General features: G+C 39.3%; 1 protein-coding gene across 2 annotated transcripts in view; it reads left to right on the plus strand.

The window, feature by feature from the left end:
• The window catches only part of LOC115271075 (uncharacterized), a 318130-nt gene that overhangs the window by 105375 nt on the left and 198934 nt on the right, over window positions 1–13821 (plus strand). The gene's annotated exons all lie outside the window — the stretch shown is intronic.

Raw genomic sequence — 13821 nt, forward strand, 5'->3', positions numbered from 1 at the left:
ATTCAAGATGAAAATTATAGTTCATTTAAATTCCCTCTAAATGACTCATATATAAATGTGTTCTGAAGGAAAGTAACAACATAGCTGACAATAAATTGAGAAAGTAATGAGATGCATATTAAAAATAGATCAATTTACTAAAAAATCGTAAAATAAATGAAATCGCTATAATGTTTCCTCTTGTTAAAAATTTCAAGTTTAGTCAAACGTTTTTAAGAGGTCATTATATAAGTCATTAATGGTCAAAAATTCATTGAAATCAGTTCATTGAATCCGGAGATATAACAGCTCAAAGTTGGCTATTGGATAATTTTACCTTTTTCAAGAATCTTAATAACTTCATGGAGAATAGCCCGATCTTTTTCAAATTTGGACCACTGATACACAACTAGTTGATGAACTTACAGTAAAAATTTGAGAATATTCGATGCACTTTTCGAAAAGTTACAGCTAGTTGAACATTTTTTGAAAAGTAAAAATTTTGCTGTCCCGATCATTTTGTCTACCCCCTGTAGGTGCAGCCCAGTGACAGGTATTGTTGTCAATATTCCTATTGTTAACGGATACTTGAATCGTTATGTGTCCGACAAACTTTTTGCTTTTTGCTGCACCGTGTATTTTAAATGGATGTTGGGTACCCGGGTACCCTGTCGGCCACATAAGGGTTAAGAAAAAAACTACATATGATACAATCAGAAATCTAAGCCGGTTTACATACGAAGTTGTGTAGATCAAAAGAAGACTGGATCAACTAGCCAGAACATGGGCCATAGGAGGTACGTATATAAAGCTACAGAGAACTTTCGAGTCGGCATGAATGATTTTATGGTTAGGGTTTTTGAATCGCATAAAAAACTTCGATAAAGTTGTTACTTGAGTTTTCTTAAGCTCTTCTAAAGCCTTTTGAAACCCCAGTAATGCCTGAAAACCTTTCCAGAAACGCCTAGAAACTTTTCTGGAACCCAAAAGACCTCGTCTGAAGCCCTTCGAAACCCCCTGAAATGCCTAGAAATCTTAGGACTCCCAGATACTTCTCCTATTTATGCCATCTGAAGTCCCTTTGAAACCCCTTTGAAGTACCACGAAAGCCCCCTAAAACGTTTTGGGACTCCTCACACTCCCAGAAAACCCACAGTTGAAACCCTAGGCTACCCAGAATCATCATGAAATCGCATGTATCTCACCCCATTTCAAAGCCTTAAAACTCCAAGAAATCCCTCTTAAATGCCTTGAAACCCACATAAAACCCTAGGAAACTTCCAGAAACGCCTCGTGAACCCCCAGAACCCTCTAAAACTACCCAAAAACAGCTAAAAACGCATTGAAAGTCCTTTGAAACCCCTTGAAGCTCTCTCCAACGTTTCTGAATACCCATTAAACCCTCGATAACACGCCTAAAGCCTCCAGAAAGCCCCTGAACGCCTTGAATCCCCTCTGAAACCTCTCTGAGTGCCTCTGGAACATCATTCAAATCTACTTAAATTCCCGCTCAAGTCCCCTGAAGTCTCTGACATCCGCCGACATCCCCTGAAACACTGCAACACTTAGAATCCCTCTGAAGTGTCCATCCTGGGACAAAAAAACAGGAATTTGGGTAATTATATAACAATGAGTAATCAAACAACATTTATTTGTTTATTTGTTTATTTGTATTAATCCAACTGACTTTACAGTCTTATTGAATATTCTAATCCTAAATGACATTGCGTACAAAAGCATTTAATTACAGCACATCATACATATTCAATAAACAACAAAGAATAACAACAATAATTACAACATAAATAATCTAAATATATCAAATCACATTATTCAATAATCATTAACGCAAAGCAACATTCAATACTACATAAAAGATTATACAATTACGGTCTCCATGTGACATTGCGACGTGCGAAAAACTCTCTTAATTTTATTTGCTTTGGCCAGATTAACGGGTTTAATGCCTTTGCTTTCCATTTTTTATTGAGCGTTATTTTGAATGAAATAAAGTCCGGTGGTTGGCGGTGATTCCAATTTGAAACTAGTTTTAACACATCAATTCGATCGGGATCGGACACGTTCAGCGTTCGGGAAACCATTGTATGTATATCGCGCTCAGACACACTACAGTCAATATTGGTAATGAACAATGAAAAATCACCTTCATCCAAACATTGCGATTGTATCTCATTTCTATCTGTGGCTGGCTCGATGTTGCTTGTATTCACATCATCAAAAGGCATATTTGTTGATACGGGTGTCGAATGTAGTAGAGCACGGCAATCCGGAGCAGCAATTGGAGCAATTTTTGACAGCGTATCCAGTATTCCAGCAACGGTGATTTTAACCCGTATCGGCCTGAGTCAGCGCATATGAACTAAAAATGTCGCCGTTCAACGAATACACAACGGATTTGAATAATTTTTTGACAGTACACTCGTACATATGTCTAGTTGGTAAAAGTGGACAGAGAACGTCGGAATGGTCCCTATGGCCGGAGTTATTCCGGTGGGTCACTGGGTCAGATTCGTATAAAAAGGGCTGTTTTTCGGTACACAGAGTGTTTTCCATTATGATTCGCTATTAAACTCACTCTATGTTCACTAAAACTTATACCTCTGCAACCAAACATTGTTTCCACTCAGTTTTTGACCGTTTAGGAACTACCGGATGTGGCCACCGGACATAATCTCCGGAGGAACCTGCCACATACTGTATACTGGGGTACACAACCATAATCCATTTTTTGCAGCTCTATGTATTGACTTTAGCGGTATAGTGTCTTAGAAGATTTTGTTCTGTATACTGAACTCTTTATTTTTGGATTTTCACTTTTGTGATTAATCCACCTAAAAGTGCGACAGAATTCACTTTTTTCAAAAATGAAGATAGAGTGTTGGTGTCTTCTGCAAAGTTGTAGAAAAATGTATTGTTGGAAAGTTTGCCGAACAAACTATTACCTTATTTGCTTAATTATAAGAGATATGTGTCGTTTTTTGTGAACGACCCCTCAAAATAGTTTTTTCGTTATATCTTTTTCTGGGGATTTTTGGTAATTTTCGTGTGTTCTACAAAGTTGTTCTTTGTTATGAGATACAGCTTCTTCTGCTTTTTTATCATTGGAATAACTCTCCAGGTGGAACAGAGCCTGCATCTCAACTTGAAAACGTAAATAGATTTTCTTAATGAGTCCTTGGAGAAATCCTTGGTGAAATCATGGAACGAATATTATAGAAATACCTGGAATGATAATAGGTGTCCTCCAGAATTTATTGAAGAAATTACCCTTGCAATAACAACCGCTAGCGTAGGCAGCCTTTTCTTTCTTCATTAATTCTTTTTGATAAATAGTAAGAAAAGCGGGATGAAGGAGAGGGCTAATCCCCCTCTTCCATCTGTCTCTGTCTTGTACTTATTTAGGAGAGTGAGAAGTATGCCAAAGCTAGTATTTTCAGCTGAGATTCCTTCGAAATTTAATGCTGTGATTCCTTCAAAGATTTCTACGAGGATTACAACAAAAATGTTCTTAGAATGTTCCCAGTAATTCCTATTGGAAATCACCTTGACATTGGTTTAGAAATTCTTACTGGTATTACTTCAGGAATATTGCTGGGATTTATTTATAAATTTATGGTAGAAACCATTAGCAACTTTTACTGGGATTACGCAGGTATCTCTCGCTGCTGATCATCCTGGAGCTCTTTTAGCTGAAAATGCATGAGAAACCCCAGCAGTAGTTTCTAGAGAAGTCCTAGTAGTAATATCTGTTGCTATTCTAATCTAGTCCTGAAGTAATTCTTGAAGAAATCTCTGGAGACATAGCACGAGGATTTTATATAGGACCCCTTAGATAAATCTCTGGAGGAATCCTTCCCAAGTAACACAACTTGTTATATAACTGTTAATATTTCACATATCATACTAGTTCTGTTGTATTTTTCTTGCATTATTTACTTAATATGGACCACTTATATAATCAAAACAGCGCAAAAAATGGCGGCTTATACAACATCTTACAAGTTATATAAGATGTATGCTAGTACACTAATTGTGCTAACATATTTATCTCTTGAATGATAATTAGTTGTAATGAAGTTGATTGTAGTAAATGACAAGCTGCAAATACTTATATAATACATCCTCTTAAGCTTGTTGTAATAAGGCAATTTTCAAGTAATACAGCTGGCAGAATACTGTTATGTTACATGCCATATGCATTAGTTTGAACTAAGCAATATGACGGTATTATAACTTTAGATTCCCACCAATCATACACAATGCCAAACGGACTACATGAAAAGGTACTGTATGTAAGAACTAGTAAAAAAAACAATAAATGACTTGTCAAGCTGAAAAATGATTTCAAAGTCAAAAAGATTATTTTCGGGTATAATAGCTAATAAACTATTTGGGAAATAAAATTATGAAATGGGTTATACTCAGGGGCAGTAGTTTTGTTTCACCTGCGCTGCTAGATTTATGGTGAAACTTTTGGTTTTACTCCATCAAAATTGAACCGCCTCACAGCCGAACTAAAAATGTCACTATAAATATTGAAATTTAGAGAATTTATTTACAAATCCACTCGAAAAGCAATATGGCAGCTTTTCAGGAGAATTACAGTATTGTTCGAAAAAAATATCACTAATATTAAATTTTGAACCATAATTATAATTTGATCAATAGCACTGTTCTGGTTATGCCACAAGTAAGATTGAAATACTTTACAACTAAGGAAAATATTTTTTTTAGAATTATAAACAAACGAAGAGAAATAAGACTGTCTTTTTATATCAAATTTTTATTTGTGTCTTCATACTTTTGGCCAGCACTGTCATCTGACTTATGTTTTTGGTGGAACACAGAAAATTTCTTCACACCTTAAGCACAGGTTGTAAATAAGTTGAATTTACGCAAAAATTACATCCCACGAACAACTCGATATAAATTTGAGGATCCATTTGTAGTGAACGGTAAAAATACATCTGGATAGCGTTTTTTTCAACATACTGAAACTTCATTCATATTTTTGTTATTTTAAAAGTAATTCCGACACCAAAATAACTTATATACAGCTAAACTTTTGACAAAGGTAGCTGTCAAATGTCAAAATCTTCTTCTTCTTCTTCTTAATGGCACTATGTCCCCACTGGGACTTGGCCTGCCTCACTTCAACTTAGTGTTCTTAGAGCACTTCCACAGTTATTAATTGAAGGGCTTTCTTTGCCTGCCATTGCATGAATTTGTACATTGTGAGGCAAGCACAATGATACACTATGTCCAGGGAGTCGAGAAAATTTTCCCGACTGAAACGGGAATCGAACCCGCCGTCTCCGGATTGGCGATCCATAGCCTTAATCACTAGACTAACTGGAGATCCCAAAATATTTACACTAATAATCGTGCTGCTCACGCTCTTGACCGCGCGGCGGTCGGCGGATTGTAGTTTTCTCGAGATCTCGGGAGGCTGAAAATGTATCCGACGCAGCATGCCGAATCTGTGAGACAGGATCCAGGTAAGACATCCACCTGCAGGGAGTTGCATCAACCGTCAGCAGCCATAAGCAGTGCCGGTATTCACGGTGTCGCCTAGACAGCACCGTGTGAAAGAAGCTCACATTTCCACGGCGGCCAGAATGCAGATTCCGCAGTTTTGCTCCAAAAAATAGGACCAGGATAGCAAACACAGTGCTACATTTTATGATTTAATGTTGGTAAGTTTGATGTTGGTGCACCCAAGATGCTGCTGTTTTGACGTCAGTCTGTGAATGTTTTGTTTGGGAAGAGATCGTCGTCTATCAAAAGGAGGCTTTATGATAAACGCCGTATGAACCTAGAAATTTAGAAGAAAGCGACCAAATGTGTTCGCTTGTAGTGCGTTCTATTGATTTTAGCTAGTTCTTCTCAAAAACTGAGCTGGTACTTGATCTTAGTAGAGGTCGGTCAGGAAAGTCAACTTGAACCGCTTACCGCTTAAATTAAGATTGACATCGTGAGCAAATCCTATTCAATTTCATGTTAAAACTATGATTTTTAAAAGGAGATTCAACACATTCCATACGGAATTAAGACAAATAAAAATTTCATTCTGTTTGTTTTTGACCGACTAATTTACAACTTTTGAATAACATAAGAAGTTTTCTGATCCACCAATAGTACAATTATAATACATCTTGTGCAATTTTTATTTTTGAAGATGTTTTCTGTGTTACATGGGTTGTATTCTTGTAAGGATATGTAAAAAATCTATTGCAGACACCTTTGAAGCAATCTCAACAAGAATATTTAAAATAATCCCAACAGGCATTCGTTGAACAATTCCAAGATAATGATTTCATAAATTTCTATTGGATTATCTCCGGAATGCCAGTTGGGTTCCTCTAGGAATTGCTACTGGGATTGCTGAAACCATCCAGGATTCTTCCAGGGAGTCCACTTGAAGTTCCTCCAGGAATTCTTCCAGTGATTTCTCCAAGTATTTTTTCATGAATTCCTCCACGGATTTTTTTTTAATAAATCCTGCAATAGTTCTTCCAGTGATTTCTCTATAGATACTTTCAGAAATTGCTCTAGAAATTTCTTCATAAATTGCGCCTATAGTTCCAATGAATCCTTTATAATTTATTCTTCAGATTGCTCCTGCAATTTTTGCAAGGATACTTCCAAAAACTCGTCTGACATTTTCACTAAAAATTCTTGCTGGGATTCCTCCAGCGATACCAGTATGGATTTCTTTAGAAACTAAGTACTCCTGAGTAGGAGTTCCTAAGTAGGAGTTCCTGAAGGAATCTCAGCAGTAATGACAGGAATACAATAAGAAATATCAAGAGTTATCTTTCACAAATTCTCTGAAGGATTCATAGCAGAAATTTCTGAAGAATTACAAGAGATTCCCTTGAGGAATCCCAGGAAGAGTTTTCAGAGACAGCCTAGCAGGCTTCCCAAATCTTTTGAGAAATCCTCTTGGAATTCCTCTAGAAATGTCTGATGGGTTCTCCTGGAAATTTCTGAAGTTTTTCCATGGATTTTTCCTAGGATTCCTCCGCAAATTGCTTCGGTCATCCTTTTAGGGATTTTCCCAAGGATTCCTCCAATAATTTCTCTCGGAATAACCTTAGAAATTCCTGCACGGATTCATTCATGGACTTCTACCAGGATTTCTCCATGTATTCTTGCTGAGAATTCTCAAGCACTTCTAGATGGTATTTCTGCACTTTTTGCTCTTGGGAATCCTTCTGAAGTATTTCTAGCAGGAATTGCTTGAAGAATTCCAGCAACACTTCTTATAGGATTCCCACCACGAAAGCCCGGAAAAACCACAGTACCATTTCAGGACAAACAGGAATTCTCAAAGAAATTTGGAGAGGATTTCCAAAATACGAAGAGGAATTAAGAGAAAAATCACTAGAGGAATTCGGCAAAAAAACCCTGGGTGAGTTTGTGAAGATATTATTAGATAATTTTGAAAGAAATTCCTTTAGGAATCATATGAAGTAATCTTGACGGAAACTCAGCACGCATTCTTGAGTAATCTCCATTGTGAATTTTTGGAGATACCTTTTAAACATCCCTATAGCAATCACAGAAGGTACTTCTGCAGGAATCACTCACTCACTCATGTATCCTGAGCACCTCTGGGGGTACATAGGGCCAACGTAGAAGATCCCCATCCTGGGCTGCTGCTGGCTTAAGCCTTGACCTGGGCCCAGGTCAGGTTCGCCTTCTTTGATTTTCTTGTTGAGGCTTCGTCGCCAGGGGCTCCTGGGTCTGTCTCTGCTGTGATGTCCTGCCGGATTCCAATCCAGCGCTTGCTTACAGATTTCATCTCCATTCTTTCGTGGTGTGTGGTCGACTTTTCTCGAATTTCTGTTGATATCGCTTTCAAATAACATCGTCGATGGAGCTCAGTACTCGGAATCCAGCTGTGAGGCCACCAGGCCCGAATTATAAACCGCAGACATCGGTTGATGAAAATCTGTAGCTTTTGTATGATCTCTGCTGATACGCACCACGTTTCGCTGGCGTACAACAACATAGATTTCACGTTGGAATTAAAAATTCGAGTTTTGATGCGTTGACTGATCTGACTGGATTTCCATATATTTCGTAGATTCGGAAAAGCAGTCCTAGCCGCCTTGATCCGTGTTGATAGCCAACGATTTGGTCTTGCTGACGTTAATGGTGGACCCGCCGTAGAGGAGCGTTCGGTCTGGTCGTCGAGCTTATTCTGCATGTTAGAGCATCGTTGGTCTAACATGCTCCATTGCAATGGACTGCTAAGCTACCCTACGATTTGGTTCACGGTCAATCGCCTGCACCATGATCTTGTCGATTACGATGACAAACAGTAGCGGTGATAGTACCAAACTACCCGGATGGGATCCGACAAAGCTCCGTTATGCAGAACTCTGAATGTAAAAGCCTCGTACTGCGCTTCCATGAGGTTGACGATTTTATTCGAAACTCCTTTGCGTCTCAGGGCGTCCCACAGATTTTCGTGGCTCAGACGATCAAAAGCTTTTTAGTACTCAATGAACACCAAAAAGAGGAACTCTTGGAATTCGTTAACCTGCTCCAGTATAATACGGAGCGTAACAATATAGTTAACACAAGATCTTCTATTTTCTTCTGTATCCGATTCAGGATAACTTTGAGAACAACACACAATGGATCAATGCAGAAATCACGGTAGGTATCCTAGAAGATTTTCTAGAGGAATTCCTGAAGGAACTCTTGGAGAAATCCGACGAAAATGTCAAGAAGAACTCTTGGGAAAATGAAGAAATCTTTGAATAACGTCTCAAAGAATTCCTGCTGAAATTCTAAAATTCTTGCTCAAGAAGTATGTCCACGTTATCATATACAAATCCGTTCTGTGATTTCTCCAAGGATTTCTATAGATATATCCAGCGATTTTTTTCAGATTTCTCTCTTTAGGAGTTTTGCTTGAAATCCTACTGGAAAACCCTGAAGGAATCACAGCAAGAAATTTTAAAGCAATATCTGAAGAATTCACAGCAGCACCTTTGTAGGAATCTCAGTTGTAAATACACAAGACAAGGGACTTGCCTTCTCCTTCATCCCGATTTTCTTACTATTTATCAAAAAGAATTAATGAAAAAAAAAAGGATGCCTACGCTAGTGGTTGTTATTGCAAGGAGAATTCCTTCAATAAATTCTGGAGGAGACCTATTATCATTCCAGGTATTTCTATAATATTCGTTCCATGATTTCACCAGGGATTTCTCCAAGGACTCATTAAGAAAATCTATTTACGTTTTCAAGTTGAGATGCAGGCTCTGTTCAACCTGGAGCGTTATTCCAATGATAAAAAAGCAGAAGGAGGTGTATTTCACAACAAAGAACAACTTTGTAGAACACACGAAAATTACCAAAAATCTCCAGAAAAAGATATAACGAAAAAACTATTTTGAGGGGTCGTTCACAAAAAACGATACATATCTCTTATAATTAAGCAAATAAGGTAATAGTTTGTTCGGCAAACTTTCCAACAATACATTTTTCTACAACTTTGCAGAAGACACCAACACTCTATCTTCATTTTTGAAAAAAGTGAATTCTGTCGCACTTTTAGGTGGATTAATCACAAAAGTGAAAATCCAAAAATAAAGAGTTCAGTATACAGAACAAAATCTTCTAAGACACTATACCGCTAAAGTCAATACATAGAGCTGCAAAAAATGGATTATGGTTGTGTACCCCAGTATACAATATGTGGCAGGTTCCTCCGGAGATTATGTCCAGTGGCCACATCCGGTAGTTCCTAAACGGTCAAAAACTGTGTGGAAACAATGTTTGGTTGCAGAGGTATAAGTTTTAGTGAACATAGAGTGAGTTTAATAGCGAATCATAATGGAAAACACTCTGTGTACCGAAAAACAGCCCTTTTTATACGAATCTGACCCAGTGACCCACCGGAATAACTCCGGCCATAGGGACCATTCCGACGTTCTCTGTCCACTTTTACCAACTAGACATATGTACGAGTGTACTGTCAAAAAATTATTCAAATCCGTTGTGTATTCGTTGAACGGCGACATGTTTAGTTCATATGCGCTGACTCAGGCCAATACGGGTTAAGGGCCGCAACATCGTCGTCGATTGATTTAGTTTTGGGCAGGTGAGCCGCCGAATCAGTTCCCGCATCGTCACGCGTCCTTCGAAACTTGTTCAGGCATTGGTCACACATCCAAATCATATTGGCCTTCAGCGCCATTGTGCACAAGTCGTCTTCGGTTAATCCTACGCAGCTGGTGTGGAATAAACATGCGCACTCGCCTTCACACACGCTATAGGGCTCAGTTTTTGCATCGATACACTGAGAGCACTTCTTGCAGGTTCTCGTATCTGCCATTGTAAACTCACTACACAGTTGACGAGCAACTACAGGCTGACTTTAATAACGAAAATTTTGTACGGATTCCTCAAAATTAGAAACGTATTTAATTACAGACGGTGCAACTAAATTTCGCGTTTGATGTTAATGCATATATTGCACTTTTAGCAACGCTGCAACACTTAGAATTACGGCACTTAATCCAGATCAACAACGGATACGTACAGTAACAACGAGCACTCACACTCACACTTTTTACCGTTTCTCGAAACGGTAACAACATAATGTAATATAATTAAGTTAAAGTTTTTCAAAAGTTCCGACCGACCGGGAATCGAATCCGTCACCCCAGCATGGTTATGATGGATACCCACGCCCCTTCAGCTTTGGCTTTATGAGCCCTAGGGAAGTATGCAGCTCTTTCGAAAGCCACTGAAATCACCTGAAACTCCTTAGAGCCTAAAGTCCCCCAAAACGCTTTAACACGCCTCTGAAATTCCCCTAAGTAACTATATCAATTACAACGAAAACCCAAAACAAGGAACAAATTCACCGGATAATCTCATTTAGCCAACTCTTCGTGTTCATCAGCTTTTCTCTGAAAGTTTTGAGGACACCTAATCCAAATTCGGGCTCTGATTTGCTCCAGCGTGTTACCAAAACTATACCTCAATTTAAAGAAGAAATACGTGATTTTAAGCTTCATTTCCTGCAAGCTATTAACCCTCGAGCAGTCGCGTTTTTGACTACCTGCAGCGACGCCCCGCTCACGCTGTGTACCACATGCGAGCATTTTTCATGGTGCGTGTACTCAGTACACGACGCGACCGCTCCCGGGTTAAGCATGAATCTTATTTTTTGGCAATCAACAGATATTCTATCCTATAAATTGTGGAAGCTTTTGTGATGTACTGGAGCAAATCTGAGCCCAGATTCAGATTCGACGGTCCAAAATCCTTCAGGGACACATAAATTTACTTTTGAGACAAAAAAAATGTTTCGCTGCGCTAAACTCTCCTATAGAAAAACTATTCTAGGACAACTTATTTTTTTATAAAGTTATCAGTTGTTTATTTCATCCCAAATCTTCATTATCAAGATTTAGCTATGAGGTATGAATTATAGACATATTATCCAAGTAAATTTGTCTAACAGTCAACTTTTAATTGCCCTAATTATAATTTCAAACACTATTAAGTTTTATCATAGTTTGTCGAATACCTCCAAAGAGTTTTACAACGCCTCCTAAAAATGCAGACTAAGATATATGGGCTTTCCATGTAATGCAACAACACCGACTCCTAAACCTGCTCTCCGGAAAACACGAACCCAGCTTGTCAAATTCAAATATTTAACTGCAAACAGAGAGCGTGTCGGAGAGTTGTCAGCCTCAAGGCAGTTATCTCGTGTAAAAAGTGTGTTCCATCCCAGTCAGTAGTGGGAAGACTCTTCCAGGTGTTAAAATGGGTCACCCGTGTCAGCATCACAATTCTCGACTCTCGACGAGAGAATGCCATAGGTATGTGCGGAAGCATTGTAATGACATCCGAGAGATAAGACCTCATCTGTTGGCACGTGGAATTCTGTTCTGCTGAGTGTTATCGCTCTTACTGACTTGAGATAACATTTCATTGACTTGTAGTCAGAGTTTTTCTTACGCCTACAGTGTTGATCACAGATGCCATTGCAACATCATAGTTATTTTGCACAAAACAATAATCTTTAATCAGATTCACTTGTCCATTATTTCAGTTTTAATATCATATAATAAGGTGTAGTTGTCAAACCAATACCAAGATGTATATATGTTATAATCCAATTTCATGTATTTACCAACCTGAATTTTGACACAATTCTTCTAAAACAATTTCAAAGTACAAAAGAAAAAAAAAACTCCATCTTCATCACTTTCAGTTTACACCAATCGGACTACTTCCCATTTACATCCATTTCGTGTGCAGTTCGATCAAACATCCACATTTGAACCTTTCAAGAACTATGGGCAAACCATTAGTCGAACGATCGATGGGCAATCGTGAGATGCTCATCATGCTCATTAGCCTCCAAACTCACGCCACCATCATCATATAGTCTCAATCGCGTGAATGCGATTTCACGTTCCTGGGTGGCACCCAGCGCACCACCGAGAGTTGTAACCCTTGAACAATTCACCAAGCAGTGAGGTAGGATTTCTCTTAGTATTCCAGTAAGGAACGATATTTCAATGTGCCTATAGAACGCTACAACCAATTCAAAACAATCTTAGTAACATTTATCAAAGTGCTAGTTTTGGATAAATTGAATTTTGTTCATGACTCTTTTTAGGATTTTATCGAATCTATCACATCCACATTTATTGTGAAATAACCATCGTTCCGTGCAACTATTCCCGAAAGAAAGTCAAATCCGAAAACGATCATTCACGATTGATCTACTCTACTCCTCTTTCGGTACCCATCAAATCAATTCAAACGGACTCGACAGTGATCATCGTAGTCGACATCGTAGTCTCAACCAAATCGTGTCAATCAGCCACGTGGTCGCCGTCGCCGTTCCACGATCTGCATGCGACTCCAGGTCGAAGGTACCCACCTCTATGTAGCCGAAGCAAGCACGCGGAGACGGAAGCGTGAATGATCTCTTAGCGCGATCGCAACGCAGCGCGCCGATCGTGCACGACTCTCCCGCTCGATTCCGGTCGTAACATAAATTCGCTCGCTGCTGCTGGATGCTCGACCGGCCGCCATGTAAAGTTGATTAGATTTTCAATTTGGTAGCCAGGTTTGATCGTTTGATGACGGTGCTTTCCGCTGGTTGTTGATGGGCAATTTATTTGCCCAGCGAGTTTCGTTGTCATCGTCGCGTCGTTGGTCGGTTGCACTCTCGCCCGGGTGGGAACTGTTCGGGTGGCTGACAAATTAGGCGAAGAAATGCAGCAGCCACCACGATGACGCGACGACGACGGGACGGGTGCGAGGGAGACAATGTGAGATCCACGCGTTTGACCATCGCGCATCGGTGTGGCGAGGTGAGGAAACTCGTAAAATGAGGCTATTCAAACAAGAGTTACAAGCGCTATTACAAACGAGCTCATTCTGGTTGGGGCTGAGGCGTAAGATCGCTCGGTGGGAAATAGGGCTTTCGGTGGACCTTTGCAGTGACAATCGTAAAAATGAACTTGATGAGTTGAGGAGGGCATTAGAACTGCTGTGGTCGGGTCGTTTGCATGTGTGTGGTCTCCAGCGCGGCTACCGTGTGAAATCTCGCTCCGGATTGCATTACAAAGTGCAGCGCACTGGTTTCACTCGAAAAGTATCACGCAATTCCGAAGAAAACAAATCATTATTCCAGAGAGGTATCATCTGGACGACAAATGAAGCGAAAATAGGTCCCGCCTAATCATCAATCAATATGCAGTCGGCTAACCACATAAATACCACAATCACTTGGCTATTGCGTCACATGTTTTTCCTATGCTGACA

This window comes from Aedes albopictus, chromosome 3, assembly GCF_035046485.1.
Source record: "Aedes albopictus strain Foshan chromosome 3, AalbF5, whole genome shotgun sequence".
Classification (NCBI taxonomy): Eukaryota; Metazoa; Arthropoda; class Insecta; order Diptera; family Culicidae; genus Aedes; species Aedes albopictus.